Source organism: Ceratotherium simum, chromosome 1, assembly GCF_057802395.1.
Source record: "Ceratotherium simum simum isolate JZ-2026a chromosome 1, ASM5780239v1, whole genome shotgun sequence".
NCBI classification, from domain to species: domain Eukaryota; kingdom Metazoa; phylum Chordata; class Mammalia; order Perissodactyla; family Rhinocerotidae; genus Ceratotherium; species Ceratotherium simum.
Genome location: NC_141900.1, coordinates 77,689,504 through 77,715,111, shown reverse-complemented (window position 1 = coordinate 77,715,111; position 25,608 = coordinate 77,689,504). Strand labels below are relative to the sequence as shown.

Sequence of the window (25,608 nt, the reverse complement as noted above, 5' to 3'; positions counted from 1 at the left end):
CCCAAAGAGCAAGATCTAGAGGAAAATGATTCTTGATATGGACATCTATTTCATTTATCAATTGATTATTTCAACTTTTTCTGCCTATAATAAATGTCTATGGGGGCATGATGGATTTTTCATTATCTACATTGTGGTGATGCTTTCATAGTATATACATATGTCATAACTTACCAAGATGTACATTTTAAACATGTGCACTTTATTATATGTCTAAATGATGTAAAAATATTCATACTAACATTACATTTTGGGGAGGTGGTTGTTTTTTGTTTGTTTGTTTTAAGTAGCAAAACCCAATTTTCTCAAAAACCTTACAGAAACCTTGATGTATAAACTGATATATACATACATTTTATATATTGAAGCAGGGATGCTGTGTAACTTTTGCCTTTTCCTTAGGTTATGCTCCCCAAGACTGCCCTAATGAAGCCAAGTTACTTCAGATCCCGTGTAGAACCCTGACATATTATGTTACGCCATTCACGGAGCACATAAAGCACAATAATTTTGTAGAAACATTTCTGATAACATATGCTTAAAAAGTTAAAGTTTTGATACATAAAGGCCTAAACTCTAATTCTAGCCAAATGGTCACTTGTAAAAGCCACCTTTTTGTAGTACCTAATGTGTGACTAACACAATCCTCAGCATTTTAAATGAATAATCCATAACTTCCTTCAGAACTCTGTAAAACATGACTTTTATTTTATTTATATATGAGAATCCAAAGCTTTTGTGAGACTGTGTGGCTTGCCTGGTCATGTGAGTAGTAAGTGATAAGGCCAGGATTCAACCTGTGTCTGTGTCCTCCAAATTCTCTCATGACTTGCGTACATATGAAGATATTCTAACTTTAAAAGACACCAAGATACTGACTCAGGGAACAACAGAGTTGAAAGAAATACTAGAAATAACTGTTGTTAAACATCTTTAACAAATAAAATGGAGAGAGACAAATGTCTGTTCTAAGGTCGCACTTGTTATGACAGAGATTTCTTGGGTTCTCTCCACTCAACCTAACAGTTGTTATCAAAAAGATCTGTCTGCTGAGACCTTGCAGGTGGGCATGAAAAATTATAAAAGTGTATGAATTAGAAACTCTTTGATTATGTTTTGTTTGTTTTTTGGTTTGTTTATTTGTTTAGTCTCCAGTAGAGTTCATTTTCTGAGTCAAGGATATTAGATTGGAAAGGTTTCATTTTCTTTTCTGTTCTCAGTTTTTCCTCTTATCCTCTAGATCATCATTGCTCCCTCCACTGCTACTGCAAAATTAAGTTTGATTAGAGACAATTTTTTTAGTTGATGACAACAGAACAACGGCTACAAAAGTTTTGGAAAAATTAAGTTGAATCTATAATTCTATACTAAATAATTAAATGAGTTAACAAGACAAAAAATACTTTCAGATTTCCAAAGACTGAGAAACTTTATTAAACACTGATATTCCTAAAAGAATATACTGAGTTTACATATTAGTCCTTGTTCAAAACTTAAGTTCACTTAATACAAAAATGTGCATCATATAGACATTCTTTATCGTCTCTGTTAGTGATATCCTTACTCATATTTCAGTCTATATTTCCTCTATCACATTAAAGTTAACACACATAGCAATACATTTACACACAAATACACACACACAGCTTGTTTTCTAACAAATGTAAGTGTCACTTATACTATAAGTATAGTTATAAGTATACACTGCTTCTTTGTAGTGTTTTAAGTTGTTATTGCATACTGGATCTTTAGTATTGATTAACTCACTAGGGCAAATGTATTTTTGAAGCAGAAAAACTGAAATATTCAGAATAGGTTCATATGTGTTTTACCCAAAGCTGAAGATCATTCTTCACTCCTTTTCCCACTTTAATCAACTCAATATAGAAATGCAGCCTTTAAACAAAGATATGGAGCAATATAAATAACCAAGAGGAGTTTTTACAGATTACATGCTGGCATCTCAAAATATTGATCTCGAAAAGTAAATGGAACAACACATTGATCTAGGAAGAACAAAATGCAGGTGAGAGCCAGAAAATGGGCGAGATATTAGTCCTCACAAAGAGCAAGGCATGTCTTGCAGGGAGAATCGAAGGAAGACTGAAAAAGTGAAAGTGTAGAGAGATTTTAAAGTAAAACTAAGGGAATTTTGATCAAATAATCTTGCTTTAAAAGTATAAGGTGAAGTCAACAGCAGAGAATACAGTTTCAAGGTAAGTCCTGGAGGAGGAAAAAACACTAAAATGTGTGGAATTTAGTTCTAATTCATGTCTAAACAGAGAGGATTTCAGAAAGTCACCCAATCTCACTAGGCCAGTTTTCTTAGATGTTCATTAAAAAGCTGGTCCATTCCAGTGATTGCCATGTTCTAATCATAAGACTGGCCCTGAATCCAACTCCCAGTTTATCTTAGGCAGAATCCATTGGATCAACAACTTACAAAGTTGTTTCAATTCTAAATTACCAGTGAGTTTTGCGGGATAAGTTTTACTAGAACATTACCAAATCAAGGAATATCTCAGGCCACCTTGATAACAACAGAATATAATAAATTCACTTAAATAAAAGGAATGAAAATGTATTGCGGCTATCATCCTGGATATGTTAGACTGATGAATGGCACCACCATCCACCCAATCACCAAGTCCACAAACCTGGCGGTCATTCGAATCCTTTCCCTTGCTCTCTTTTTTTCTTTTCTTATTACCACTAAACACGCCCATGTAATTATAATCAGTGTCCAAGTCCTGATAATTCTACCCATTTAACTCTTATATAGGCCCTGCCCCCAATCCAAAAAGCTAATGCTCTATTTCCCCAGCCTTGAATCTCACAATCTACTTCATTATCTGCACTACTAAGAGAGAGAGAGATCTTTCTAAAAGTCAAATTGGACCTCACAAACACTAGCGTAAAACACGAGCATAATGCTCCCCATGTTGTAGAGCCACGTTGCCCAATATGGTAATGACAAATCACATGTGACTATTGAGTACTCTAAATGTGGCGAGTTCAAATTAGGATAATCGGTAAGTGTAAAATACACATCATATTTCAAAGACTTGGTAGAAATAAAAAAGTAAAATATTCCATTAGTATTTTGTGTTTTGATTATTAATTGATTTGCTAAAATTTTGGATATATTGGGTTAAATAAAAATATTATTAAAAATAATTTTACCTGTTTCTTTTTATTTTTTTAAATGTGTCTACTAGAAAATTTTAAATTACATATGTGGTTTCCACAATATTTCTATCGGACAGTCCTTTTTGTACATCTGGCAAGATAATTTGGAGGACCAAATGAAAATTGAAAATGTGGTACTCTGTTCAAAAAGCAGGAAAAAGTGCTCTTAAAGGTACTACGACTTCCTTTCTTCTGCAGTCTGTCTCTCAACCTGTCATGGATTTTCTTATTTGCTCTTTAATATTGCACTTCCTTTGGCATGTGCAAGTGTCGTGCAGGTGCAATGTCGGGCAAGGACAAGTCCAGACCCTGTGAATCCGCTCATGCGCTGCCCACCAGCTGCTGGGTCCTCCTTCCTGACTGTGCTGGTTGGACACTCATGAAGTTGATGAAGTCCTCTAGGGCAATATTTGTCAAACTGTGCATTATAGTTCATTGGTGTGTCAAAAAGTAAAGTCATTGGTTTCAGTATCAGCATTTCAATAAAATAAAATGGAATAGAATATATCAGAAAAGAGTCATAAATAAAATATTAGAGGACACAGAAACTAGTGAAATATAAGTATTATTTTGTAACATTTTTGCTTCAGTTTGTGTGTGTGTGCGCATGTGTGTAAGAGGTCATATAATAAAAAATATATTTTCCATGAGTTGTGATCAAAAAAGTTCAAAAACCACGGAAGTATACCCATAGACCTCTTTATAATCCTGCCCCTGCCTGTACTTCTAAACTAAAATCCTTAAATTTCAGCCATAGTTCAGTTTCCTGAATAAACCACATTCTTTGAACATTTTCCTACCAGAAAAATTCTACAAGCTGAATTTTTTCCTCATATGTCCCAGTCAGCCCGGCAAAATCTTACTTATTTTTAATACTTAGTTAAAATACTATCTTCTCTGTGACCCTTTCTGACACTCTCCTTCTCACAACTCCTTCACCCTTCCTTCCCACCGCTGTTTTGAACTAGTCTTTGGGTAGATCTCCAATAACTGGAGGTAGGTAATAGCAAGACAGTCTCTAAAAATTTGAAAGGTGTTAGTTAAACGGCCTCTTTAACCTAATTCTGTGTACAGACATCTACTAGCAAGTAAGCAAAACTCAAACAATTTATTCCTTGGTTTTAGGGGCTCTTGGCTTTGAATGTTTTCAAAACACTTTTCATGAAAGATTACCTAAGGCAAATGTGACTGTATTTCAAGGGCAGGTTTTGTAAACCAAAACTCTTTGGACTAAGTCCTTTAACAATCAAGCCTGGAGATTGATGCCTGAATACATCAGACACATATAAGGTTGATCAGATTCTTCGGCCAATTAATGCTGGGGGAACATGAGGGGGACTCTAAATATCTTAGCCAGTTAACATACATTGAATTGACTAATTTCTTCAGAAGGCCAATTTCTAATTTTCATTAGCTAATAAGTCATTAATTTCATCAGTGAAAATCTAATTGTAGCAAAGTCACTGGTGTAGATTAAGATAAGGATAACTGAGGCTTGCAGCAGCTATGTGTGGAGAGTGGTCTTTCTGATTAAAATTAATCTGGACTGTGAATTCTTGATTACGGCAACCATCCTTAAACGGTAAATTAAGCTACTGCGTACATAATATCATAATCTTTATGGCTAAATTGTTTTTGAGTTAATTGAATACATCATAAAACTAAAAAGTATGGTTATAGTCCATGTTGTCAGACTCTTGGAAGTCAATCATGGTATGTTTTAAAATTAATTCGGGTCACAGGTACACTAGTACCAAGGTATGACAGTCCAAAACATGGGAGCATTCTGTTAACTAATATATCAATAAACTTCAAATATATATGATTTAAAGATAGCAAAAAATATTTTTCTGAAAGCTCTTCATACTATTAAAACCTGTGGTATACCCTCAGGAAAAATCAAATTGTTCTTCTTCTACAGTCCCAGAATATTATCTTTATTCTATGACTGGCACTTACTGTAAACGAAACAGAATGTTAGAATGCAATATTTCCTCCTCACTTTTGATTAAGTTTTCAATAGTATACTGTTATAATAACAAGATGAGTGTGAGTTAAATATCCCACCCTTATATGAAAAATTAAAAGGTTTTCCAGAGCCTCTTCCATGCCTCATGAACTCCAGGGTAATATCACAGATTTAAGGAGTCAGATAAAGTGAAAGTAGAGTGATTGGTAAATAATTTTATTTGGAGAGGGTTACTTCCCTAATTAGAGTCCCCATCTGCTTTTTATGAGAGAGGAGAAAGTACTTCCCCATTATTCTAAGTCTAGTGAAACCTATTTAAGGAACAGGAAATCCCTCAAAGAGCTTGAAAAGTGTTCCTTGTCCTTGGGATACATCAAAGTTAGGTGACTGACTCACAGCTGTGAAAACCAAGTGGACTGAGAACTGGGGACTCCCAGAGGACAAAGGAAGGGCTAACCAATTGCATTTGAAGTAAAGCCAGAGAGTGAGGGCTGCTGCTTCGCTGGAATTGGCCTGGTCGCCCAGAGTTTGTCAGGTCGAGGAATGGATGAATGCTTCCTGTGGACAAGGTGTGGACACAAGAGAGAAATCCATGTGGAGTTGGCCATCACATAACCTGTTCAATAGGGTCATGGTATTGGTGACGGTGGACAAGGAGAACTCAACAGAAGAGCCTGGAAATATAACCCTCAACTTCAGGGGCAATGGAAAGAGCCCCAGAAGGCCACCCAAAGTAGAAATCCTTCTGCTTAGGTTAAAGGAAGTGCTGGAGAAAAAGCCTCACAAGAAACTTTTGAAGAACACAGGCACAGGTAGTGAGAGTTGATGTGTCCCACGAGCCAGACCACTCAAGGAAGTTGTTTTAAATATCTGCATGTTCCGGGTGCATGAAAGTTGGCTGCCACATAAGACTTGTTGTATCTCCTAACTTCACTGCCGCCTGGTGGTTTTGAACCTGGCAAAGAGTAACCAGCAAATAATGATATGGGAAGATGTTAGGAGGGAGAGAGTAGAGAGGATCTCTTATCTCTTTAATAACTCCAGACAAACACAGGCCCAATAAAAGAGGAGACAATGTTTACTACTCCTCAGCGTGTCGGGAATCATCTGGAAGACCCTGATACCATTTCCATAAATGTTTATTTTGTTTTCCTGATTATGGATGTAACTATGCCCCTCATGTAAAATTTATGGTACATGGTTAGGGGAGAGGGAGAAAAAGAAATAACTAAAATTACCCAGTATCTTTCAACATCCTTACCACATTACACACACACACACACACACACACACACACACGCATGTGCACAATATATATATATATCTCTCTCTCTCTCACATATATGGTTTCTGCTATATATAAAACTTATATTCTGCTTTCCTTTATTAAAATATAGAGTTTTGAGGGTATAAGCTTTAAGTCAAATAAACCTTGGTCGAAATCTTTTCTGAGCCATTTAATAGAGGTACATTCTTAGGCAAGTTATTTAATTTTTCTAAGCATAAATTTCCTTCTATATAATATGATAATAATACCAATTACATCATTAAATTATTGTGACAATTCAAATTAAATACTGTTTATTTATTTTTTTTATGTGTAAACTGTTTTTATTTTTATTTATTTATTTATTTATTTTTGAAATTTTCCATCTTTTTGTTTTATTTATTGCAGTAACATTGGTTTATAACATTGTATAAATTTCAGGTGTACATCATTATACTTCTATTTCTGCATAGATTACATCATGTTCACCACCCAAATACTAATTACAACCCATCACCACACACATGTGCCGAATTATCCCTTTCACCCTCCTCCCACCCCTCCCACCCCCCATCCGCTCTGGTAACCACCAATCCAATCTCTGTCTCTATGTGTTTGTTTATTGTTGTTATTATCTACTACTTAATGAAAGAAATCATACGGTAGTTGACCTTCTCCCTCTGACTTATTTCGCTTTGCGTAATACCCGAAATGTCCATCCATGTTGTCACAAATGGCTGGATTTCATCATTTCTTATGGCTGAGTAGTATTCCATTGTGTATATTTACCACATCTTCTTTATCCATTCGTCCCTTGATGGGCACTTAGGTTGCTTCCAAGTCTTGGCTATTGTGAATAATGCTGCAATGAACACAGGGGTGCATGTATCTTTACAGATTGGTGTTTTCAAGTTCTTTGGATAAATACCCAACAGTGGAATAGCTGGATCATATGGTAGTTCTATCCTTGATTTTTTGAGGAATCTCCATACTGTTTTCCATAGTGGCTGGACCATTTTGCACTCCCACCAGCAGTGTATGAGAGTTCCCTTCTCTCCACATCCTCTCCAACACGTGTTGTTTCCTGTCTTGTTAATTATAGCCATTCTGATGGGCGTGAGGTGATATCTCATTGTAGTTTTGATTTGCATTTCCCTGATAGTTAATGATTTTGAACATCTTTTCATGTGTCTGTTGGCCATCTGTATATCTTCTTTGGAGAAATGTCTGTTCAGGTCTTTTGCCCATTTTTTAATTGAGTTGGTAGTTTTTTTGTTGTTGAGATGCATGAGTTCTTTATATATTTTGGAGATTAAGCCCTTATCAGATGTATGGCTTGCAAATATCTTCTCCCAATTGTTAGGTTGTCTTTTCGTTTTGTTGATGGTTTCCTTTGCTGTGCAGAAGCTTTTTAGTTTGATGTAGTCCCATTTGTTTATTTTTTCTATTGTTTCTCTTGCTGGGTCAGACATGGTGTTTGAAAATATGTTGCTAAGACCGATGTTGAAGAGCGTACTGCCTATGTTTTCTTCTAGAAGTTTCATAGTTTCAGGTCTTACATTCAAGTCTTTAATCCATTTGGAGTTAATTTTTGTGTATGGTGTAAGGTAAGGGTCTACTTTCATTTTTTTGCATGTGGCTATCCAGTTTTCCCAACGCCATTTGTTGAAGAGACTTTCTTTTCTCCATTGTATGTTCTTGACTTCTTTGTCAAAGATTAGCTGTCCATAGATGTGTGGGTTTATTTCTGGGCCTTCGATTCTATTCCATTGATCTGTGTGTCTGTTTTTGTGCCAGTACCATGCTATTTTGGTTACTATAGCTTTGTAGTATATTTTGAAATCAGGGAGTGTGATACCTCCAGCTTTGTTCTTTTTTCTCAGGATTCCTTTAGCTATTCGGGGTCTTTTGTTGTTCCATATAAATTTTAGGATTCTTTGTTCTATTTCTGTGAAAAATGTTGTTGGAACTTTGATAGGGATTGCATTGAATCTATAGATTGTTTTAGGAAGTATGGACATAGTGTTTATACAATAATTATCCTAGTGCCTGGAACAAATATGTGACAAAATTGAAAGCTATTACTATTCATAAATTACAAGAATTCCCCTACATTCTTTTTTTTTTATTTTATTTATTTTTCCCCCAAAGCCCAAGTAGATAGTTGTATGTCATAGTTGCACATCCTTTTAGTTGCTGGATATGGGACACGGCCTCTCCATGGCCAGAGAAGCAGTGCATCGGTACGCGCCTGGGATCTGAACCCAGGCCACCAGTAGGGAAGTACACGCACTTAACCGCTAAGCCACGGGGTTGGCCCCCCCTACATTCTTCAATATAGTTTGTTATTGAAACATTAAATTGTTAAAACAAAATGCAAATATCCCAGGACAAAGCTTTACCACAATTCAATTATTTTATATATTTTATTTTTCTCTAATAAACAATGTCCTGCTTTTCATTTTTACATGTACATCACTGTGTTTTCACTGAATATTTGCTTTAAATAACTTCTAAGAAAAAGAGTTACTGTGGTAAAGCCACAGCAGTGTTTTTCATCTTTTTTCCCTCCCAAAAATTTGTATAGGATCCAGAGGTTAAAAGAACATTTCCTAAATGCTATCCTGCTGATTTATAAAACAGTTTACCTTGTTAATATTGTATTTTAAATTTTCAGCACCATTAAAAAATTGTTTATGATTTCTACATCATATACACAGTAAACCTCAGTCTTTTGTTAGAAAATTTATATCCTCTATTGTATCTAAGATTTACAGTTTATTCAGGGGTCATAATGAAATATCCCTTAACATTTTTCTTTTGCCTTACCATGCAAAGATTATGATACTTCCATACATCTGATAGGACCATACAATTATTCCCAAAGTGTTCATAATGTTTGGCTTTGAACAGATTATAAATCTCTAAAAACTTTTAAAATTGCATTTTGAATTCTACGAAAAGATTGAAAGTTCTAGCTCCTAGCTGAGTAATACATAAACTTACAAATATCTCTATGAATATATTTTAAATTCTAAGTGAAGGCTTTGGCCCATGAATCGCTTTAAGAAAGTAACATTAAGGTGGTAAGGATAACCTTATTTTTTCTTGTTTACATCAACAATGGCAAAGCTTTGCTTTTCTAAGTCCATTCTACTATTAATTTTCTAGTATTTCCCTGTTATTTGCAATGGCAAAAATTGGATGTGCTCCTCAGGTCTCCCATCAAAAGAACGTGCTGTGAGGAGTGTGGTTAGCAGGCATCCTATGGCTGCTGTAGATTTGATATCCACCACAGCACTCACATTGAGGTATGTCCTCCCCAGACTCTTTCCAAATAAGGACTAAGAAGAGTTAGGTACCGTATCTGGGACACTCCTACCCAAAGCAGAACTGCTTTAATGGGTATTCTCTGCTCTGGGGTTCCTATAGCCTAACTGAAACTTTCTCAGAGCAGCACCAAAAACTAAGTCTCTTTCTGCTCAACTCTGCTTTCTTCCAACTCTCCGTTCACAAATGTCACAGCTGCATCAAGGTTGCTTGCTGGAAAATGGTTACTTCTTAATGTCAGAAAAAAATTTTAGACATTTTGGCCTTATGTTTTGGTACTGATGTAAACAACTAAAACTCTAATATTTTATTTATCTGTAGCTCTGTTTGTTCCTCAAATTATTTCAAGTTGTTATTTTCTCAATGTGATTAACATTTCATGGTTATTGTAACGGAAGTAGAGACTGAAATATTTGGTCATTGCTTCAATATGATGATTACAAATCACACTTACCTGTGCATTAAAGTAAACCCTCTACTATATAGCCTTGATATATGTGTATGTGCCTGTGCTCGCACAAGCATGTGTGTGTATGAAGTATGGTCTTTACATATAGATGAATATGCTTCATACAAAATTTTAATATCCACTTCACAAGTATTATACAAATTAAACAAGTGAGACGTGTAAACTTTTATCTTTATCCTGCTGTGCCATTTACGCAATCTTTGCCAGGCTGTTGTAAAATAAGTGACAATTCAATTTCATGTTAATGTGAAAAGTTGCTGCCTGGTTTCATTGAAAAAATTTTATTTTATATCAACAGGATATTCTCTATATGTTCATTATTACCATTTAAAATCAACAATTTTATTGATAACCATCTGTTATCTATTACTGTATTTAATATCATTTAAACAGGTAAGGTCACAACCTGGGGGAGGAGCATGAGCATTGAGATGAATCCTTCAGCATTCCAGTTTTCAAAGTAAGCACAATGTAAAGCTAGAAATATTTGAAGATGGTTTTGCATGAAAATAACCATAGCACAATGAAACAGAAGCTCTTGACTAGAGAATTCAGTCACACACCCCCACACATACACACACACATAACACTACAATCTAGCAGGAGAGCAGAGTTAAAAAACAATGAAATAAGAAAAAAACCCATACATACCATAGATAAAATCAATGAAACCAGAATCTGGTTCTTTGAGATCAGGAAAATCAGATTGATCAAGGAAAACAGAGACAAGACACAAATTATCAAATCAGGAATTAGAAGGGGTGGCAGACTTCTGCAACTCCTATTGACATTAAAAGAAAAATAAGGATGGGGGCTGGCCCCATGGCTTAGAGGTTAAGTGCCCGTGCTCCACTACTGGCGGCCCAGGTTCAGATCCCAGGCTCAGATCCCGGGCTCGCACCGATGCACCACTTGTCGGGCCATGCTGAGGTGGCGTCCCACATACAGCAACTAGAAGGATGTGCAACTATAACATACAACTATCTACTGGGGCTTTGGGGCAAAAAAAGGAGGAGGATTGGCAATAGATGTTAGCTCAGGGCTGATCTTCCTCACAAAAAAAAAAAAAAGAAAAAGAAAAAGAAGGAAATATTTTTTCTTATTTCCAGAAAACATGAAATTCTTAGACAAAAATTTAATGAAATATGTACAAGGTCTGTGTGCAAAAAGTATACAAAATGCTAATGGGAAGAATCACAGAAAACCTACATAAATTGAGATATAACCTTTCCATAGACTAAATTCTCAATTAAAACGCCAATTTTTCCCAAATCAATTCATCAATTTTACTCAATCTCAATGGCTTTTTAAAATTTTTGTACAATGCAATTTGATTCCAAAATGTATATGGAAAGGCAGAGGAACTAAATTAGTCAATGCAATTTTGAAATAGAGAAAACATTTGAAGGATTCTCATTACTTAATTTCAAGTGTTGCCATAATACCATAAACAAGATAATGGAATATTGACAAAAGGAAGGGCACAACAATCAATGGAAGAGAAATTATAGTCCAGAAAAATGTCACTAGAAATATTGTCAATTGATTTTCAAAGAAATTGTGAAGTAAATCTAATGGAGAAAGTATAGATTTTTCAAGAAATTATGCTGTAACTTCTTGACGTGGCATGAAAAAAAACAGTGAACTTTGACAAATTCCTCACATCATACAAAAAATAATACAAAATGGATATAAACCTAAGTATGAACATAAAACTATACGTCTTTTATAAGAAAAGATAGGAAAAAATACCTGTGACTTTGGCTTAGGCAAAGATTTCTTGAATACATCTCAAAAAGCACAATTTTAAAATAAAAAGAAAAGTTGGACTACATCAAAATTAAAAACCTCAGCTCTTTGAAAAAATCTGTTAAGAAAATAAAAAGACAAGCAATAAATTGGAAGAAAATATTTTAAAAACACACAAATGATGAAGGATTTATATACAGCATATACAAGGAATTTGCAAAATGCAATGTAAAAATTTGAACAGACATTTCATAAAAGAAGATAATATGGATTGCAAATGAAAGATGCTGTTTTCCATGACACAGCCCCAAGTTCTAAGAAGGGTCTGGCTATTGGCAGACTATTCCAACTGCCTTCCCTGCACCAGGCTCCTCTTGCCACATGGCTTCCTAAACGGAGGAAAGGATAATTTTTCTCTTTGTTCTATTGACTCTTTCTCCTTTTAAAATGCGATACTGTTTGCATAAAAAAAGAGATTACTCACTTATGGATTTTCAGTACTCCTGAATAGTAAGAGTAAAATACAAAATAAATGCAAAAAAGAAAATGCATTTATTAGTAGTAGTATGATTTCTTGGGCTAATACTAAAGAAGTCTTAAAAATTCAAATGAAATAAAATGTCAGCAGTTTTTTCAGGAAATACATTTTTTATTCAAGGAAAAATCAATGTCAATTAATTTTGGTTTAAATAAATCTGATGATACATGAGTAATAATATGTTCTGGACACATGTGACTCTGCCAGAGCTTCAACAGTGACATGAGAGACGAGGATTCATAAACGTTAATGGTGGGTACTAAAACAGATTCTTCTTCTCTCCATTCAAAGAGGGATCATAGGGATGGCAATCAAATAACAATTAGGAAATGAGTAACCATGTTAGAATCAGTAGTGAACCACTAACTCTGGGGGAACAAAAATTTTAAAACTCAGTAAAATTAATGCTTGAAAACAGCTGTAAAATATTTCCTGAAAAAACTAAACCCAGGTCAATGACATTGGACTTCTGAAGAAACACAAAGTGGAAAAAGCTGCATTAGCATCCACTAACATGATCAGGGAAAATAAGATAATTATGTCATGAATTTACTACTCAGTCACATGAGTTTTATAACAGACTCTCCTCCCGGGGGAGTATACTGATTGTATAAGAATAGTCATAGTCAAAAATAATAACAATTGTTATTATAATTGAATGGATGATACATTTTAAAAGTAATTATTGTACATAACTGTAATAACTAAATATCAGAAAATATAAAACTCAATCTTGTAAGACGTATAAAATATAAGATGAAATACTATTCATTAAAAACTTACAATATATAAATTTTGAAAATATGGAAACTGATAATTATAGTGTTTGATTTTTAATATAAATTTTAAATTATTTATTGTATATTTGTTGTCTCCAAAGGTTTATTTGGAAATTTAAGAGAAATACTAAATCATCCTAGCGTTCAGGTAGTTTTATTTTGCTCATCAACCGCCATTATGAATAAGATTTTCAAAATACTTTTTATGGATTCTTAGAGTGTAATTCTACTTTTGAAATATAGTGACTAGAAATGAGATTATTCTTCCTACCCAAAGCATTTTTAGGTATATACCATAGGGTGTCTTGCATTTGTACATATATGTTAAACTTACTTGTGTGATTTTTCTGCTTATGCATGCTAAACTTTAGTAGTATCTATTATATTTTCTGGAAAAATCTACCTAGCATTAGTTCACTTATTCCTTCATTTTATTAGCTGTTTGTTCATTTTGCAAATTGCTGAGGGAACTTTACATTTGATTCTAGATTAGATCCACTGTAAACTAAGACAAAACATAGTCCTTGCCATTAAATAGCTTGCTGTCTAGAGAGGGGAGAGAAACGTGGAAAAAAAAAAGAATTATGTAATGTGAAGAGTTTTTTTTTTGAGTGATGGATGTTCAATATCCAAATATTTGAATAATTTATCATATTTAAGACATTCATTAAAAAATAAATAGAAGTAAAAATGACAGTACTCAAAGAATAAATCCATCTAATCAGGTTCTAAAGGATACCTCCAATGGTAGTGAGAATTAACCTTTAAATTTAGAACTAAGTCTAAATGTAACTACGGTAAAGAATATAAATATTGTAAAACTGAAATTAATTTGAAATACTATAAGCCTTCTTAATTACTAGAATGAGAAGTAAGTAAGAGGAAATTCTAGATTCTCCACAAAAGAAAAACAACGGAAAGGAGGAAGGATAATTAAAATTGTACATAAAATGACACTGTTTGACTGAATATATTCATGTTATTAATAAATACAAATAAGTTAAAATCTTCTAAAAATCAAACTTCCCACTTAAATAATCCTTGGGTTGAAGAAGAACTAAAAATTGACATATGAAAATATATAGAAAACAATGGTGATAAAACAACTACATATTAAGACGTAGGAAGTCAAACTAAACCATTCAATGGGAAATCCATAGCTTTGCATCCTCACTTGACTAAACAAGAAATTAAGATGAAAGAATTAAGAAATAAGAATACCTGTCAATATCTTTCGCTATGTTAATTGATCAGAGGAAAAATTAGTCATTTGACTATATCCATGAAATTCTGGGAATTTTAAGGACTATTTTGTTGCTAATTTTTTTAACAAGAATTATTAGCAATTACCTGGAATGAATTATAAATTTTGATTTCTTCTCCTCTGTTTACTATTTTTAAATTTTCTATTTTGATTTTTCTTAAATTCATTTTGAAGTATTTCAATACTTTCAGGAATACTGGTGGTTAATAAACTTTCTTAGCCTTTGAAAATCTGAAAATGTTTTTATCTTGTTAGCCCTCAGAACTGTCTAGTGTAGAATTATACGATCAACCTAATTTTTCCAAAAAACTTCTGTAGACGGTCTGTTGTCATAAGCAATGACTTTAATATCTAAAAAAGACTGATGTATTTTAATTTTAACTTTTGATAGATCATTTTTTAATTTTTTAAATTTTAATCTCAGTAGTAAAATTTTACTAAGATGTACCTTGATGTATGAATCTGTACATTCTGCCTGGTATTCCTCGGGCTTTTTAATCTGATAATATGTCTGTCTTTAGAATTAGCAAATGTGCTTCTTTTCTTTCTTATATCCACCTCCTTTCTCTTTTATCTCCTCTTATGACTCCTACTTGGTGAATAATGGGATTTTTGATTCATCCTCCATTTTTCCTAACTTTTCTGGAATATATTCTCTATATTTGTAAGGTTGTACTGATTTTGGGGAGGGTTCTCTGGCTCAATATCCTAGATCACTGATTTTCTGCTCAGCATTTTCCATTCAGCTCTTCAGTCCCTTTATTGTCTTCTCCCTCTTCCACCCTGATTTTAATTTCCAAGACATCCAACAGTTTTCCTATGAATGTAATATCAAAAAAAAAAAAAAATCTTTTAGGAATGTTGAATCAGCAACTTTCTTGAGAAAATAGCATTATGTGGAAAAACAGACATTGATGAAGAATTGAAAAATGATTCTGAGTTTGTCTCAGAATGTAAAAAAATTTAAGCATACTATAATTAATTAATTATAATTATAATTAATTAATTACAATTAATTTTACATATAATTTCCTTTTAATATATGTAAAATATAATGTATTTTTAGTTTATAATCTATGTCTAACCATCAACACTTTTTTTTCAAAAATAGTAAATAAAATGTTAGAGTAAAAGAAACAATTGTGTTATATTTTAGAAAGCATAATGACTGTTCTTAGTGGCAAATAAAATAGTGGTGAATCATAGAGTCAATGAAATACTACATTCAAAGTATATGTCATGGTAAAGGACAGCCACATACTTAAAAATATGATGTAATGTTTTGAACTTTGCAATTAGAGTATGTTTAACTGACTAAATAGTAATTTCTTGGTTCATATGCAAAGCTACTATTGATATGTCTGATCTTGTAGTCTTTTACTGCTGTATTCAAATCATGTCAAGAGGGGCAAGTTATTTCGAGTGTATTTCAAAGAGTTAGTATTCATTTTTGTACAATCTGCTTACCTAAGTAAAATCATTAATCTCTTTATGATACTCAGAAGTCTATTAATAGGTCACAGACTTAAATAGGTGAATTAGAACATAAAAATATTTATTTTGTGTGGGAGTGATACTTTCAATGTGTGAGGGGAGACTGAAATTTAGAAATCCCTTATTATGCTTCTGATCCAAAAGTCCATTGGAGCTTGGCCAGACTAAACATCTCCTTCAATTAAATTTCAAGAGAACCCTATTTACTCTGCAGACAGGTAAAATATTTGATTCTAAAGAGTTTTCTTTTTTTCTAGATTGGTCAATCATTACTCTGACCCTTTGTCCACAGAACGTGAAATCATCCCTAGGCTACCTCTGCTTCTTCTTTGGAGAAAATAAGAAGCCCACTGGAATTATAAATGTTGGGGCAGGGAAAATGACCACACGTAAGTAGTCTCAGGTGCAAACAAATGTGGGCACTGCGTGTGGTAAAGCATCAGTTTGGACACAAGAAAAAATCTTAAAGGTTTTTCTTTTTCAACCATTTTCAGATTGCTGCCTAGGAGACCTTTACTGGTTTCAGTCTCCATGCAGGAACCTGAATCTGACACCAGAAATTAAATAACAGCAGAGACTCAACCCTGCTTTATAGCCAATTTTAGAAATCATTAACTATGGTGAAGTTCAAATGTGCCTAGAAGTGAGATTCAGTTGTTCAAAAGTGGAGTCTGATGGTCAATAATCATCTAAGCCTGGTTAGCTGGTGTATTTTGTTGGATAAAATCATCAGCAGAAAAAGGCGTTAAATCTAAGGGGCAATCCCATATGTCGTTCACAAGTAGCCCCCTATGAATTAGGGTGTCTTTCTCAAAGGTCTAAATTGTCTTTAAGACTTCCTGTTATAGGTAATAGGTAAATGTTTTCTGAGGTCATTGCTTACAGCAAGCAATGCCTTGCCAGTATCCACACATAAGCAAAGGTCTGGAATATGTGTTTACTGTTGTATACCTCCAAAAGATGCTAGTGACTTCCTCCACTCTCTCAAGCTGCAGAGTATCTCTCTGCCTTATGAATGAGTTTCTGGGTACCTTTCCTACAACCAAGCTGATGATAGGGCCCTGTTCCCATTCTTCAACTTTATTTTAGGCAAAAAAATCCTAGGATGACACAGATGTCTGTCATTCCCATTAGCTTCTCTTTCACTTCAGACGCTGTACACCTCCCTGTCTACTAGCATCCAACATCTTTCTCATACCTGCTCTGTTCTCATTGCTAGCTTAGCACTGAACCTGATTTGACAAATAATTTCTTGAACATGATCTCATCTTTTTGGCTTCTTCCCAGTGGCTGATATTTATGTTCTGTCATTGTTTCAGCTACCACTCAACTCAAGGACTTTTTTTGCATTCTGTGTTGCTTTTTGTTAATGAAAAAGTTAATTTCAAATCTACATTAAACTAAGCTGAATACAAAGTCTTAATGAAGGAAGCCTGGTGGTCTTGTTTACAAAACATGGTCATTGTCCTTCCGCCGTAAAATTTCAGGAAAGTCTTCGTGTTCACATGTTTCAACACCAGAGCATAGGAACAGACTCTAGCATCCACTGTCAGATGTTATTAACTTACTGGAGCATCAAGTCTCTTCAGCAGGTCATTCTTCGGTAAAGAAATTACTTCCACAAATTCTCCATCCCCCAGCTTTGGCTTAAGTCTTAAATTTTCAGCATCATCTCCGTTAATGGCTATTGTCATGATGTGTGTGGAACAGTTTGATGAACCTGGATCCACATATACAGCTGCAGAGTATTCAGCCACATCACCTTCATAGCCAGTTTCTGTCTCAAGTTCCCGAAGAGCAGCAGCTTCTGGGCTTTCATTATCATCTATGAGACCTGTGGGGAATTCTAGGCAGTAGCCTCCCATTGGCGGTTAGAACTGTTTCACCAGAATGATACATTCATAATGAAGAGTTCTTTGCAGCATTGGGATAACTGCCACACCATCAGCCAACTGTCCTTTTTCCTGGTTGTACGTTTCACAGTTTCCCAAGTTCTAGTTTTACCAGTAGGATCCATGTACGTTTTTTCAAGCTTGACCTGTTTTCCTTCTGCAATTAACTTCTTTGAAATAATAGACTATTTGGTATTTTGAGAAAAATCTCCTGGTCCTTTGGTTTTCCACTTTCAAACTGGTTAGTCTTTATAGTCCTCAGGCAAGAGGTTCACAACCAAGATGTGGGGTGAAGGGAAGGGCACTCTTTTGGGAAGGGGGCCGAAAGAAGAAAGAACAAGTCCCAGGCAGCAGTCTCAGGAGATGTCAGTGCTACAGAGCCCCACTGAACCATTTTAGACTTCTCCAGAATTGTAAGATAGTAATTTGTGGTATTTTAAGCCATTAAGTTTGTGGTAGTTTGTTAGAGCAGCAAAAGGAAACTCATACAGATGGGAAAGAACATCCTAAGAAAAAGAATCTGCAAAATGTAAAGACTTGAGGCATGACCTATTCAGAGAATGAAGAGAGGTTTGGAGTGTTTTGAGTCCATAGTCTGGGAGAAGGGCTAGCGAAGAGATTCATACCAATCAAGACAGGTAAGGTTACTTAAAGCCAGACAGTAGTCTTCTGCATTTTTAAAGTAGATTTCTATCATATAAAATAATTCTGGCAGTAATGAACTGGAAACACTGGAGGTATAAGACTAAGAGGATTTTTATAGTCCGTATGATTTTACTATATTCTAGCCATATTAGTCCTACACAAATGCTTAAATTAGATGAGTGCAAGAGGATAGTTTTAGTTAAATCTAATAATATTCTCTACCATGCTTTTTTCTTTGCTCATAATGATTCCTCATTTCCTTTTCTTTCATATAAGAATGAGCATAAGAAATCATTATAATAAGAGTAGCAGTGTACTGTAATTTCTCCTAGGAGCTTACCATAAGGTACCTGTCTCTTTGTGATTTAATTTAACTTGATCTGTTAAAATTCAGGCTTGTAAGAGCTCATATGTCATACTCATTAAAGTGTCATATTCTTTAAAGAATCTAATCCCAAAGAGACATACATCCCTTTGATAAGATAAGAAACATTTTCATGCTCTACGGCTAAGAAGTAAAATCTCAATAAATTCACAAGGAACAAAATTGAATACATTTTAAAATAGTATTGCAGATAATTATTGCCTGTTCAAATTTTGTTTTAATAAATTCATTTGTCTGGGAAAATGCAACGGATTTTAGATAAATGCAATTAGGTATTTAGATGAATGCAGTTAGGTATTTAATTTGCCTATCTACCTGCCTATAATAATAAACAACTTAAAAAATAACTCTCGGGGCCAGCCCCGTGGCTTAGCGGTTAAGTGCGTGCGCTCCGCTACTGGTGGCCTGGGTTCGGATCCCAGGTGCACACCGACGCACTGCTTGTCCGGCCATGCTGAGGCCGCATCCCACATACAGCAACTAGAAGGATGTGCAACTACGACATACAACTATCTACTAGGGCTTCAGGGAGAAAAAGGGAAAAAATAAATAAATAAATAAATAATCTCTCAATCCCAAAGGATATGAAAGTAAAGAGTATTGACGCTCATCAATATTAATAATGAAAAAATGCAAATTAACACAACCTTGAGATAGTTTTTATGCTGTTTAAAGTAGAAATTTTTAAAAAGTATCTAATTTAAGAAAAATTGCAGTGAAATTATTATACATGTTCCTGATATGGAGGATTTACAAACTAGACATTTTTGTAAAACAAAATGACATTATACAGCAAGAGTCATAAAATGTTTGTTCTCAATATAACAATTAACTTATTCTTGTAATGTTAGTGATTCAATAGATTATAATTATCCCTTTTCTATTTTTAAAGAAATAATTCAACAGAAATAAAAAGTATATTATTACAAAGATGTTAATAGTATATATTCAACAAAATTAAAAATTAGAAATAATCTAATTATATAACATTAAAATGTTAAATCATGATACACATAAAGTTTCTCTGCATACATTAAAAATAATAGTTATGAAGAATGTATAGAATTAAGCTTAATTAACACATTTTTCTCCATAACACTTATCAGTAGTAAAATATTATATATTTTAATTCTTTTTTTAGTGGTTCATCTCTCCCTAATAATAGAAAGTAAGCTCCAAGAGGGCAAATATATTTGCTAAGTTTTTTTCTTGCTCCCTCCCTAGATTGCAAAATATTTCCTTGCTCAAAGTAAACACATAATATGTGTTCTTGAGTTAATGAATGAATGAAGTAATGGATTTTCAGATGGCAAAGGGTTTTTGTTTGCATGCTGTTGATCTTCTCGTTTCTCAGTTTCTGCTAAAAGGAACTCAATTTTAGCATTATGGTTGCTGACTGTGAGAATCCGCAGAAGAGACCATGTAAAACTCTGTTCTCAAATCCTTGAGAAAAGTTTGCAGTGTAGGATGCTGTTGTTTATATCCATTGGAGAAAGTGAGGGTGAAAATAGATGCAAACTCAGCAACTTGGAAAAAATTTTGACTCTAGAATGGAGCCGACAGTGAAGACATCATGTCCCCTGATTTCTCAAGGACAACAGGGAGATCAATAAGAGAGGGGACAGTCTATCTTGGCCTCCTCGATGCACACAGTACTGGAATAATTGAATTCTTTCATTGATTCCACCAGTAGAGAACAGGTTTGTAGTGCTGGGCTGAGGTACATCCATCCCTGCTTACTCTTGAGAATGGAGGCCTCCTCAGTACTCTTGATAAGGGACGTCCCAACTTGTCAAAAGAATCGTGGCAAACTTCCTATTTTTCACCTTGTATCTTTCTTTTTCCCTTTGCCAAACAATCTACCCCTGCTAAATGAACACTCATGTACTGACTTTCTTGTGTGTTAAGCAATTTTACATGATTTGAAATGAAGTTCACTCAAACCCACAGGCTGGTTAAGGGCCAGAATAGTTTAAAAGAAAGATAGCCAGATGGACATGTAATTGCTGTGTTGATAAAACTAATAGAATAAACAGAAAACAACTTTATAGAACTTAAAAATGTCAATTTCTTAATTTTAAAAATGTAATTATGGGGGGGCCGGCCTGGCGGCTTAGTGGTTAAGTTTGCGCACTCTGCTTCCGCTGCCTGGGGTTCGCAGGTTCGGATTCCGGGTGCGGACTTATGCATTGTTTGTCAAGCCATGCTGTGGCAGCATCCCATACACAAAACGGAGGACGAAGGGCACAGATGTTAGCTCAGGGCTAATCTTCTTCAGTAAAAAGAGGAAGATTGGCAACGGATGTTAGCTCAGGGCAGATCTTCCTCACTAAAAACATAAATAAATGAAAAATAAAAATATAATTATGTAATGGAAGACGAGACTTGGAAAGGCACAGAGATAATATTCCACAAAATAAAAAATGCAATGCAATGAAAATAACTAATAAAATCATACAAGACAGAGAAAATATTTCAAAATTTCAAATAGAATAAAAAGTAAGATGATACACAAGGAGAGAAAGAGAGACAGACAGAAGAAATTAGGATAGAAGCATAACAGTGAAAAATATGATCCCATTAGTCACAATATATTTAACTAATTGCTCAATCTTAGAACACACCAAAAGTTTCAGAATTAGCAACATGAATTCTACAAAAAGAATTCTGCTAACTAGAGTTTAATATTTGTTTAAAAGGTTGTTTGTGTTTAACTTGAGAGAATATAGTCCAAATACAGTGTCCAGGATTTACCTGGGTTAGTTCCCTCTCCCTCTTCAGAGTGAGGGTGGCTATGCCATTTATGTGAATTCGGTTTAAGTACATCTGTTTCTGTTTGAATTCCATTTTATGGTACCTTTACCAGAATTGTTCATTGTTTTTACTGATTTTATTCTGTCTCTGCCATGCAAAATATTAATATAGTTCTAATAATTAGAACCGTACCAAAATGTGTATGCATAGAATTGACACAACATAACTTGCTTCATTCTTTCTATTCTTTCCACTATGTTCTCATCCATCTTCCTTTAGGTAACCAATCCTGGTTACTCTGGTTTAGTACTCCCATTTTTCTTTTCAGAGAGGAGCCGCAAGTATGTATTCTTATCACTGTTCCTCGCTTATTTTTTAACACAACGTGGAGCACGTTATAGATATTCTTTTAAACTTCATTTTTTTCCCACATAAAAATATACCCCCAAATCATTCTATATTACTTCAAAAGAGATGTTTCTCATTATTTTTATAGCTGCATAGTACACCATTGGGTCTGCATACACTACTGATTTAGCTAATCTCCTATGTTTGGACATTTAGCTAGTTTCTCATAGTTTTTCAATTACAAATCATGCTATAATGAATATATAGATATAGATATACACACACACATATATATGTAATGAGGCTGTATCTTTTGGTTAAATTTGTGGAAGTGAGATTACTGGGTCAAAGGGTAATATGTAGATTTGTTGGATGTTACCAAATTCCCTTCCTTAGGGTTGTGCAAATTGGCATCCCTCAGCAATTTATGGGAGTGTCTTTTTCCACACAGCCTCACCAGAGTGAGCTGTAATGTCTCTAACATCTCTTTCTCTCTCTCTCTCTCTATCATCTATCCATCTATGTAATCTACCTAAATTTTCCCAGTTATATCAGTGAACAATATTTCAGTATAGTTCTTTACATTTCTCTTAATATAAGTGAAGTTAAACAACTTCTCCTATATTTAAGGGCCTTTTTGTTTTTTTTTAAATAAATTCTCTGTTTATCTTTGCCTACGTTTTTAGAGTAATTTTTGTGGGTGTGTTTTAAGACTTTTTTTTTAAGCAGTTTTTGTTTCACAGCAAAATTGAGAGGAAGGATATCTTTGCTCCATTGTATTGTCTCTGCTCCTTTGTCAAAGATTAGTTGAGTATATTCATGGTGGTGTATTTCTAGGCTCTTAAGCCTGTTCCATTGGCCTGTGTTCCAATGGAATGGTCCTGTTCCATTGACCTGTTGTTCTTCCACCAATACCACACTCTCTTAATCACTGTAGCTTTATAGTAAGTCTTGAGGTCAGGTAGTGTTAGTCCTCTATCTTTGCTCTTCTCTTTCAACATTTTGTTGGCTATTTTGGGTCTTTTGCCTCTCCATATAAACTTTAGAATCAGTTTGGTGACATCCACAAAATAATTTGCTGGGATTTTGATTGGGATTGCATTAAATCTATAAATCAAGTTGGAAAGTTGGGAAGAATATTGAGTATTCCTATCCATGAACGTGGAATACACCTCTATTTATTTAGTTCTTTGATTTCCTTCATCATAGTTTTTTGTTTTGCCTCCCATAGATCTTGTACATATTTTGTTGGATTTATCTCTAAGTATATCATTTTTGTGTGCTAATGTAAATGGTATTATTTTTAATTTCAAATTCCACTTGTTCATTGATAGTCTATAGAAAAGTGATTGACTTTTGTCTGTTAACTTTGTGTACTGCAACCTTACTATAATTGCTTATTCAAGGAGATTTTTTTGTCAATTCTTTCAGATTTCTACATAGACAATCACATCATTTGCAAAGATAGTTCTGTATCTTTCATCTCAATCCATATTTCTTTTATTACCTTTTCTTGCCTGATTGCACTAGCTAGAAGTTCCAGTATGCTGTTGAAAAGGAGTGGTGAGAGGGGATATCTTTGCCTTGTATCTGATCTTAGTGGGAAAGCTTCGAGTTTCTCATCACTAAATATGATGTTAGCTGTAGGTTTTTTATAAATATTCTTTATCAAGTTGAGGAAGTTCCCCCTCTATTCCTTGTTTACTAAGAGTTTTGATCATGAATAGTTGTTGGATTTTGTCAAATTCTTCTTCCACATCTATTGATATGATCATGTGATTGTTCTTTTCAGCCTGTTGATATTATGGATTACATTAATTGATTTTCAAATATTGAACCAGCCTTACGTATCTAGGATAAATCCCACTTGGTCATGGTGTATAATTCTTTTTATATGTTGCTGTATTCAATTTGCTAATATTTCATTGAGGATTTCTGCATCTTGGTTCATGAAAGCTATTGGTCTATAGTTTTCTTTTCTTATAATGTCTTTGCCTGGTTTTGGTATTAAGGTAATGCTGGCCTCATAGAATGAGTTACAAAATATTTCCTCTGTTTCTATCTTCTGAAAGAGATTGTAGAGAATTGTTATAATTTCTTCCTTAAATGTTTGGTAGACCCTTGGCTGGTGTCGGGAACTTGGATTTTGGGAGGATTACCATCACTCTAATGGACAAGAGAGGCTCATTGCACCTAAACTGTTTGTACAAACAATGTGGTTTATGCTGAACTCCCTTCTTTTCTTCTAGGAGTCTGGAATTTTGATACACACTAGGCAGAGTGTGCCTATATGACCAGCCCCAGAAACCTAAGACCCTAATGAGCTTCCCTGATAGACAATAGCCCACGTGTTATCAAAACTTGTTGCTGAGGGAATTAAGTACGGCCTGTATGACTCCACTGGGAGGGCTCTCTTGGAAATTTGCCCCTGGTTTCATCTGAACTTTGCCCCATGTGCATTTTCCTTTTGCTGATTTTGCATTCTATTCTCTCACTGCAGTAAAACATCACCATGAATATGACTATATGCTGAGTTCTGTGAGTCCTTCTAGCAAATCATTCAACCAGGGGTTGGTCTTGGGGATCTCTGACACATGTGGTGTTTTATATTAGTGGATTTCCTAACATTGTATCAACATTGTATTCCTAGAGTAAATCCCACTTGATCATGGCATATCAGGTTCTTAATGAGGTGTTGCGCTCTATTAACTAATATTTTTAGAACTTTTGAATCAATATTAATGTGATATTTGTCTGTAATTTTCATTTTTTAACTATTGCATTTAGGCATAAATATTCTATTTACTTCACAAAAAGTATAAGACATTTTCCTTTATTTTCTGAAAGTGTGAAATGGATTAGGACTACCTAGCCTTTGAAATTTTAATAGAAGTTTCCTTTGAAATCATCTGGGCTTGGTGATTTATTGTGAAGAAGTTTCTTGATAAATTTCTTTATTCTTATATAGAAATTAGCCTACTTAGATTTTTGAACTATACTAGGGTCAATTTTGACAAATTATATTTCCCTAGGAAATTACTATTTCATCTTTCAAATATATTGCAGAGAGATCTTAGAATTAAATTAAAAAATGTGTTCCATTTTAATGGTTACTTCCCCCTTGTCCATTCTTATTTTTATTTATGTTTTCTTCTTTTTCCTTATCTAGTAATTGGCCTTTTTTGTGAATTTTTACCAAAAATATTGTTTTTATTTAGCAATTATATATCAGCTATTTCCCAATCTCTACATTGTTGATTTTTACTTTTATCTTCAATCTTTCCTTTCTTGTTCTGATTTTTGTTTCACTTGTTTTTCATTTTCCATCTTTTTTTGAGCTGAGAATTTCATTCACTTATATTTCTAATTTTTATTGATAAGAGTTTAAGGCTATAAAATTTTTTTGGCTACTTCAAGTTTTCCATATGTTCTGATATAGAATACTTCCATTATCACTAATTTTTAGAAAAATCACTAATTTTAGATTAGTTTAATAAGAGTTTAATAAAAAAAGAAACAGAAAAGTTATAGAAATA

General features: G+C 34.1%; 1 long non-coding RNA gene and 1 pseudogene across 2 annotated transcripts in view; both read right to left on the bottom strand.

The window, feature by feature from the left end:
* LOC147918252 (uncharacterized) overlaps positions 1-25,608 on the bottom strand; it is a 708,236-nt gene that overhangs the window by 673,848 nt on the left and 8,780 nt on the right. The window lies entirely within an intron of this gene.
* On the bottom strand, positions 17,449-18,828 carry LOC101402310 (ADP-sugar pyrophosphatase pseudogene; annotated as a pseudogene).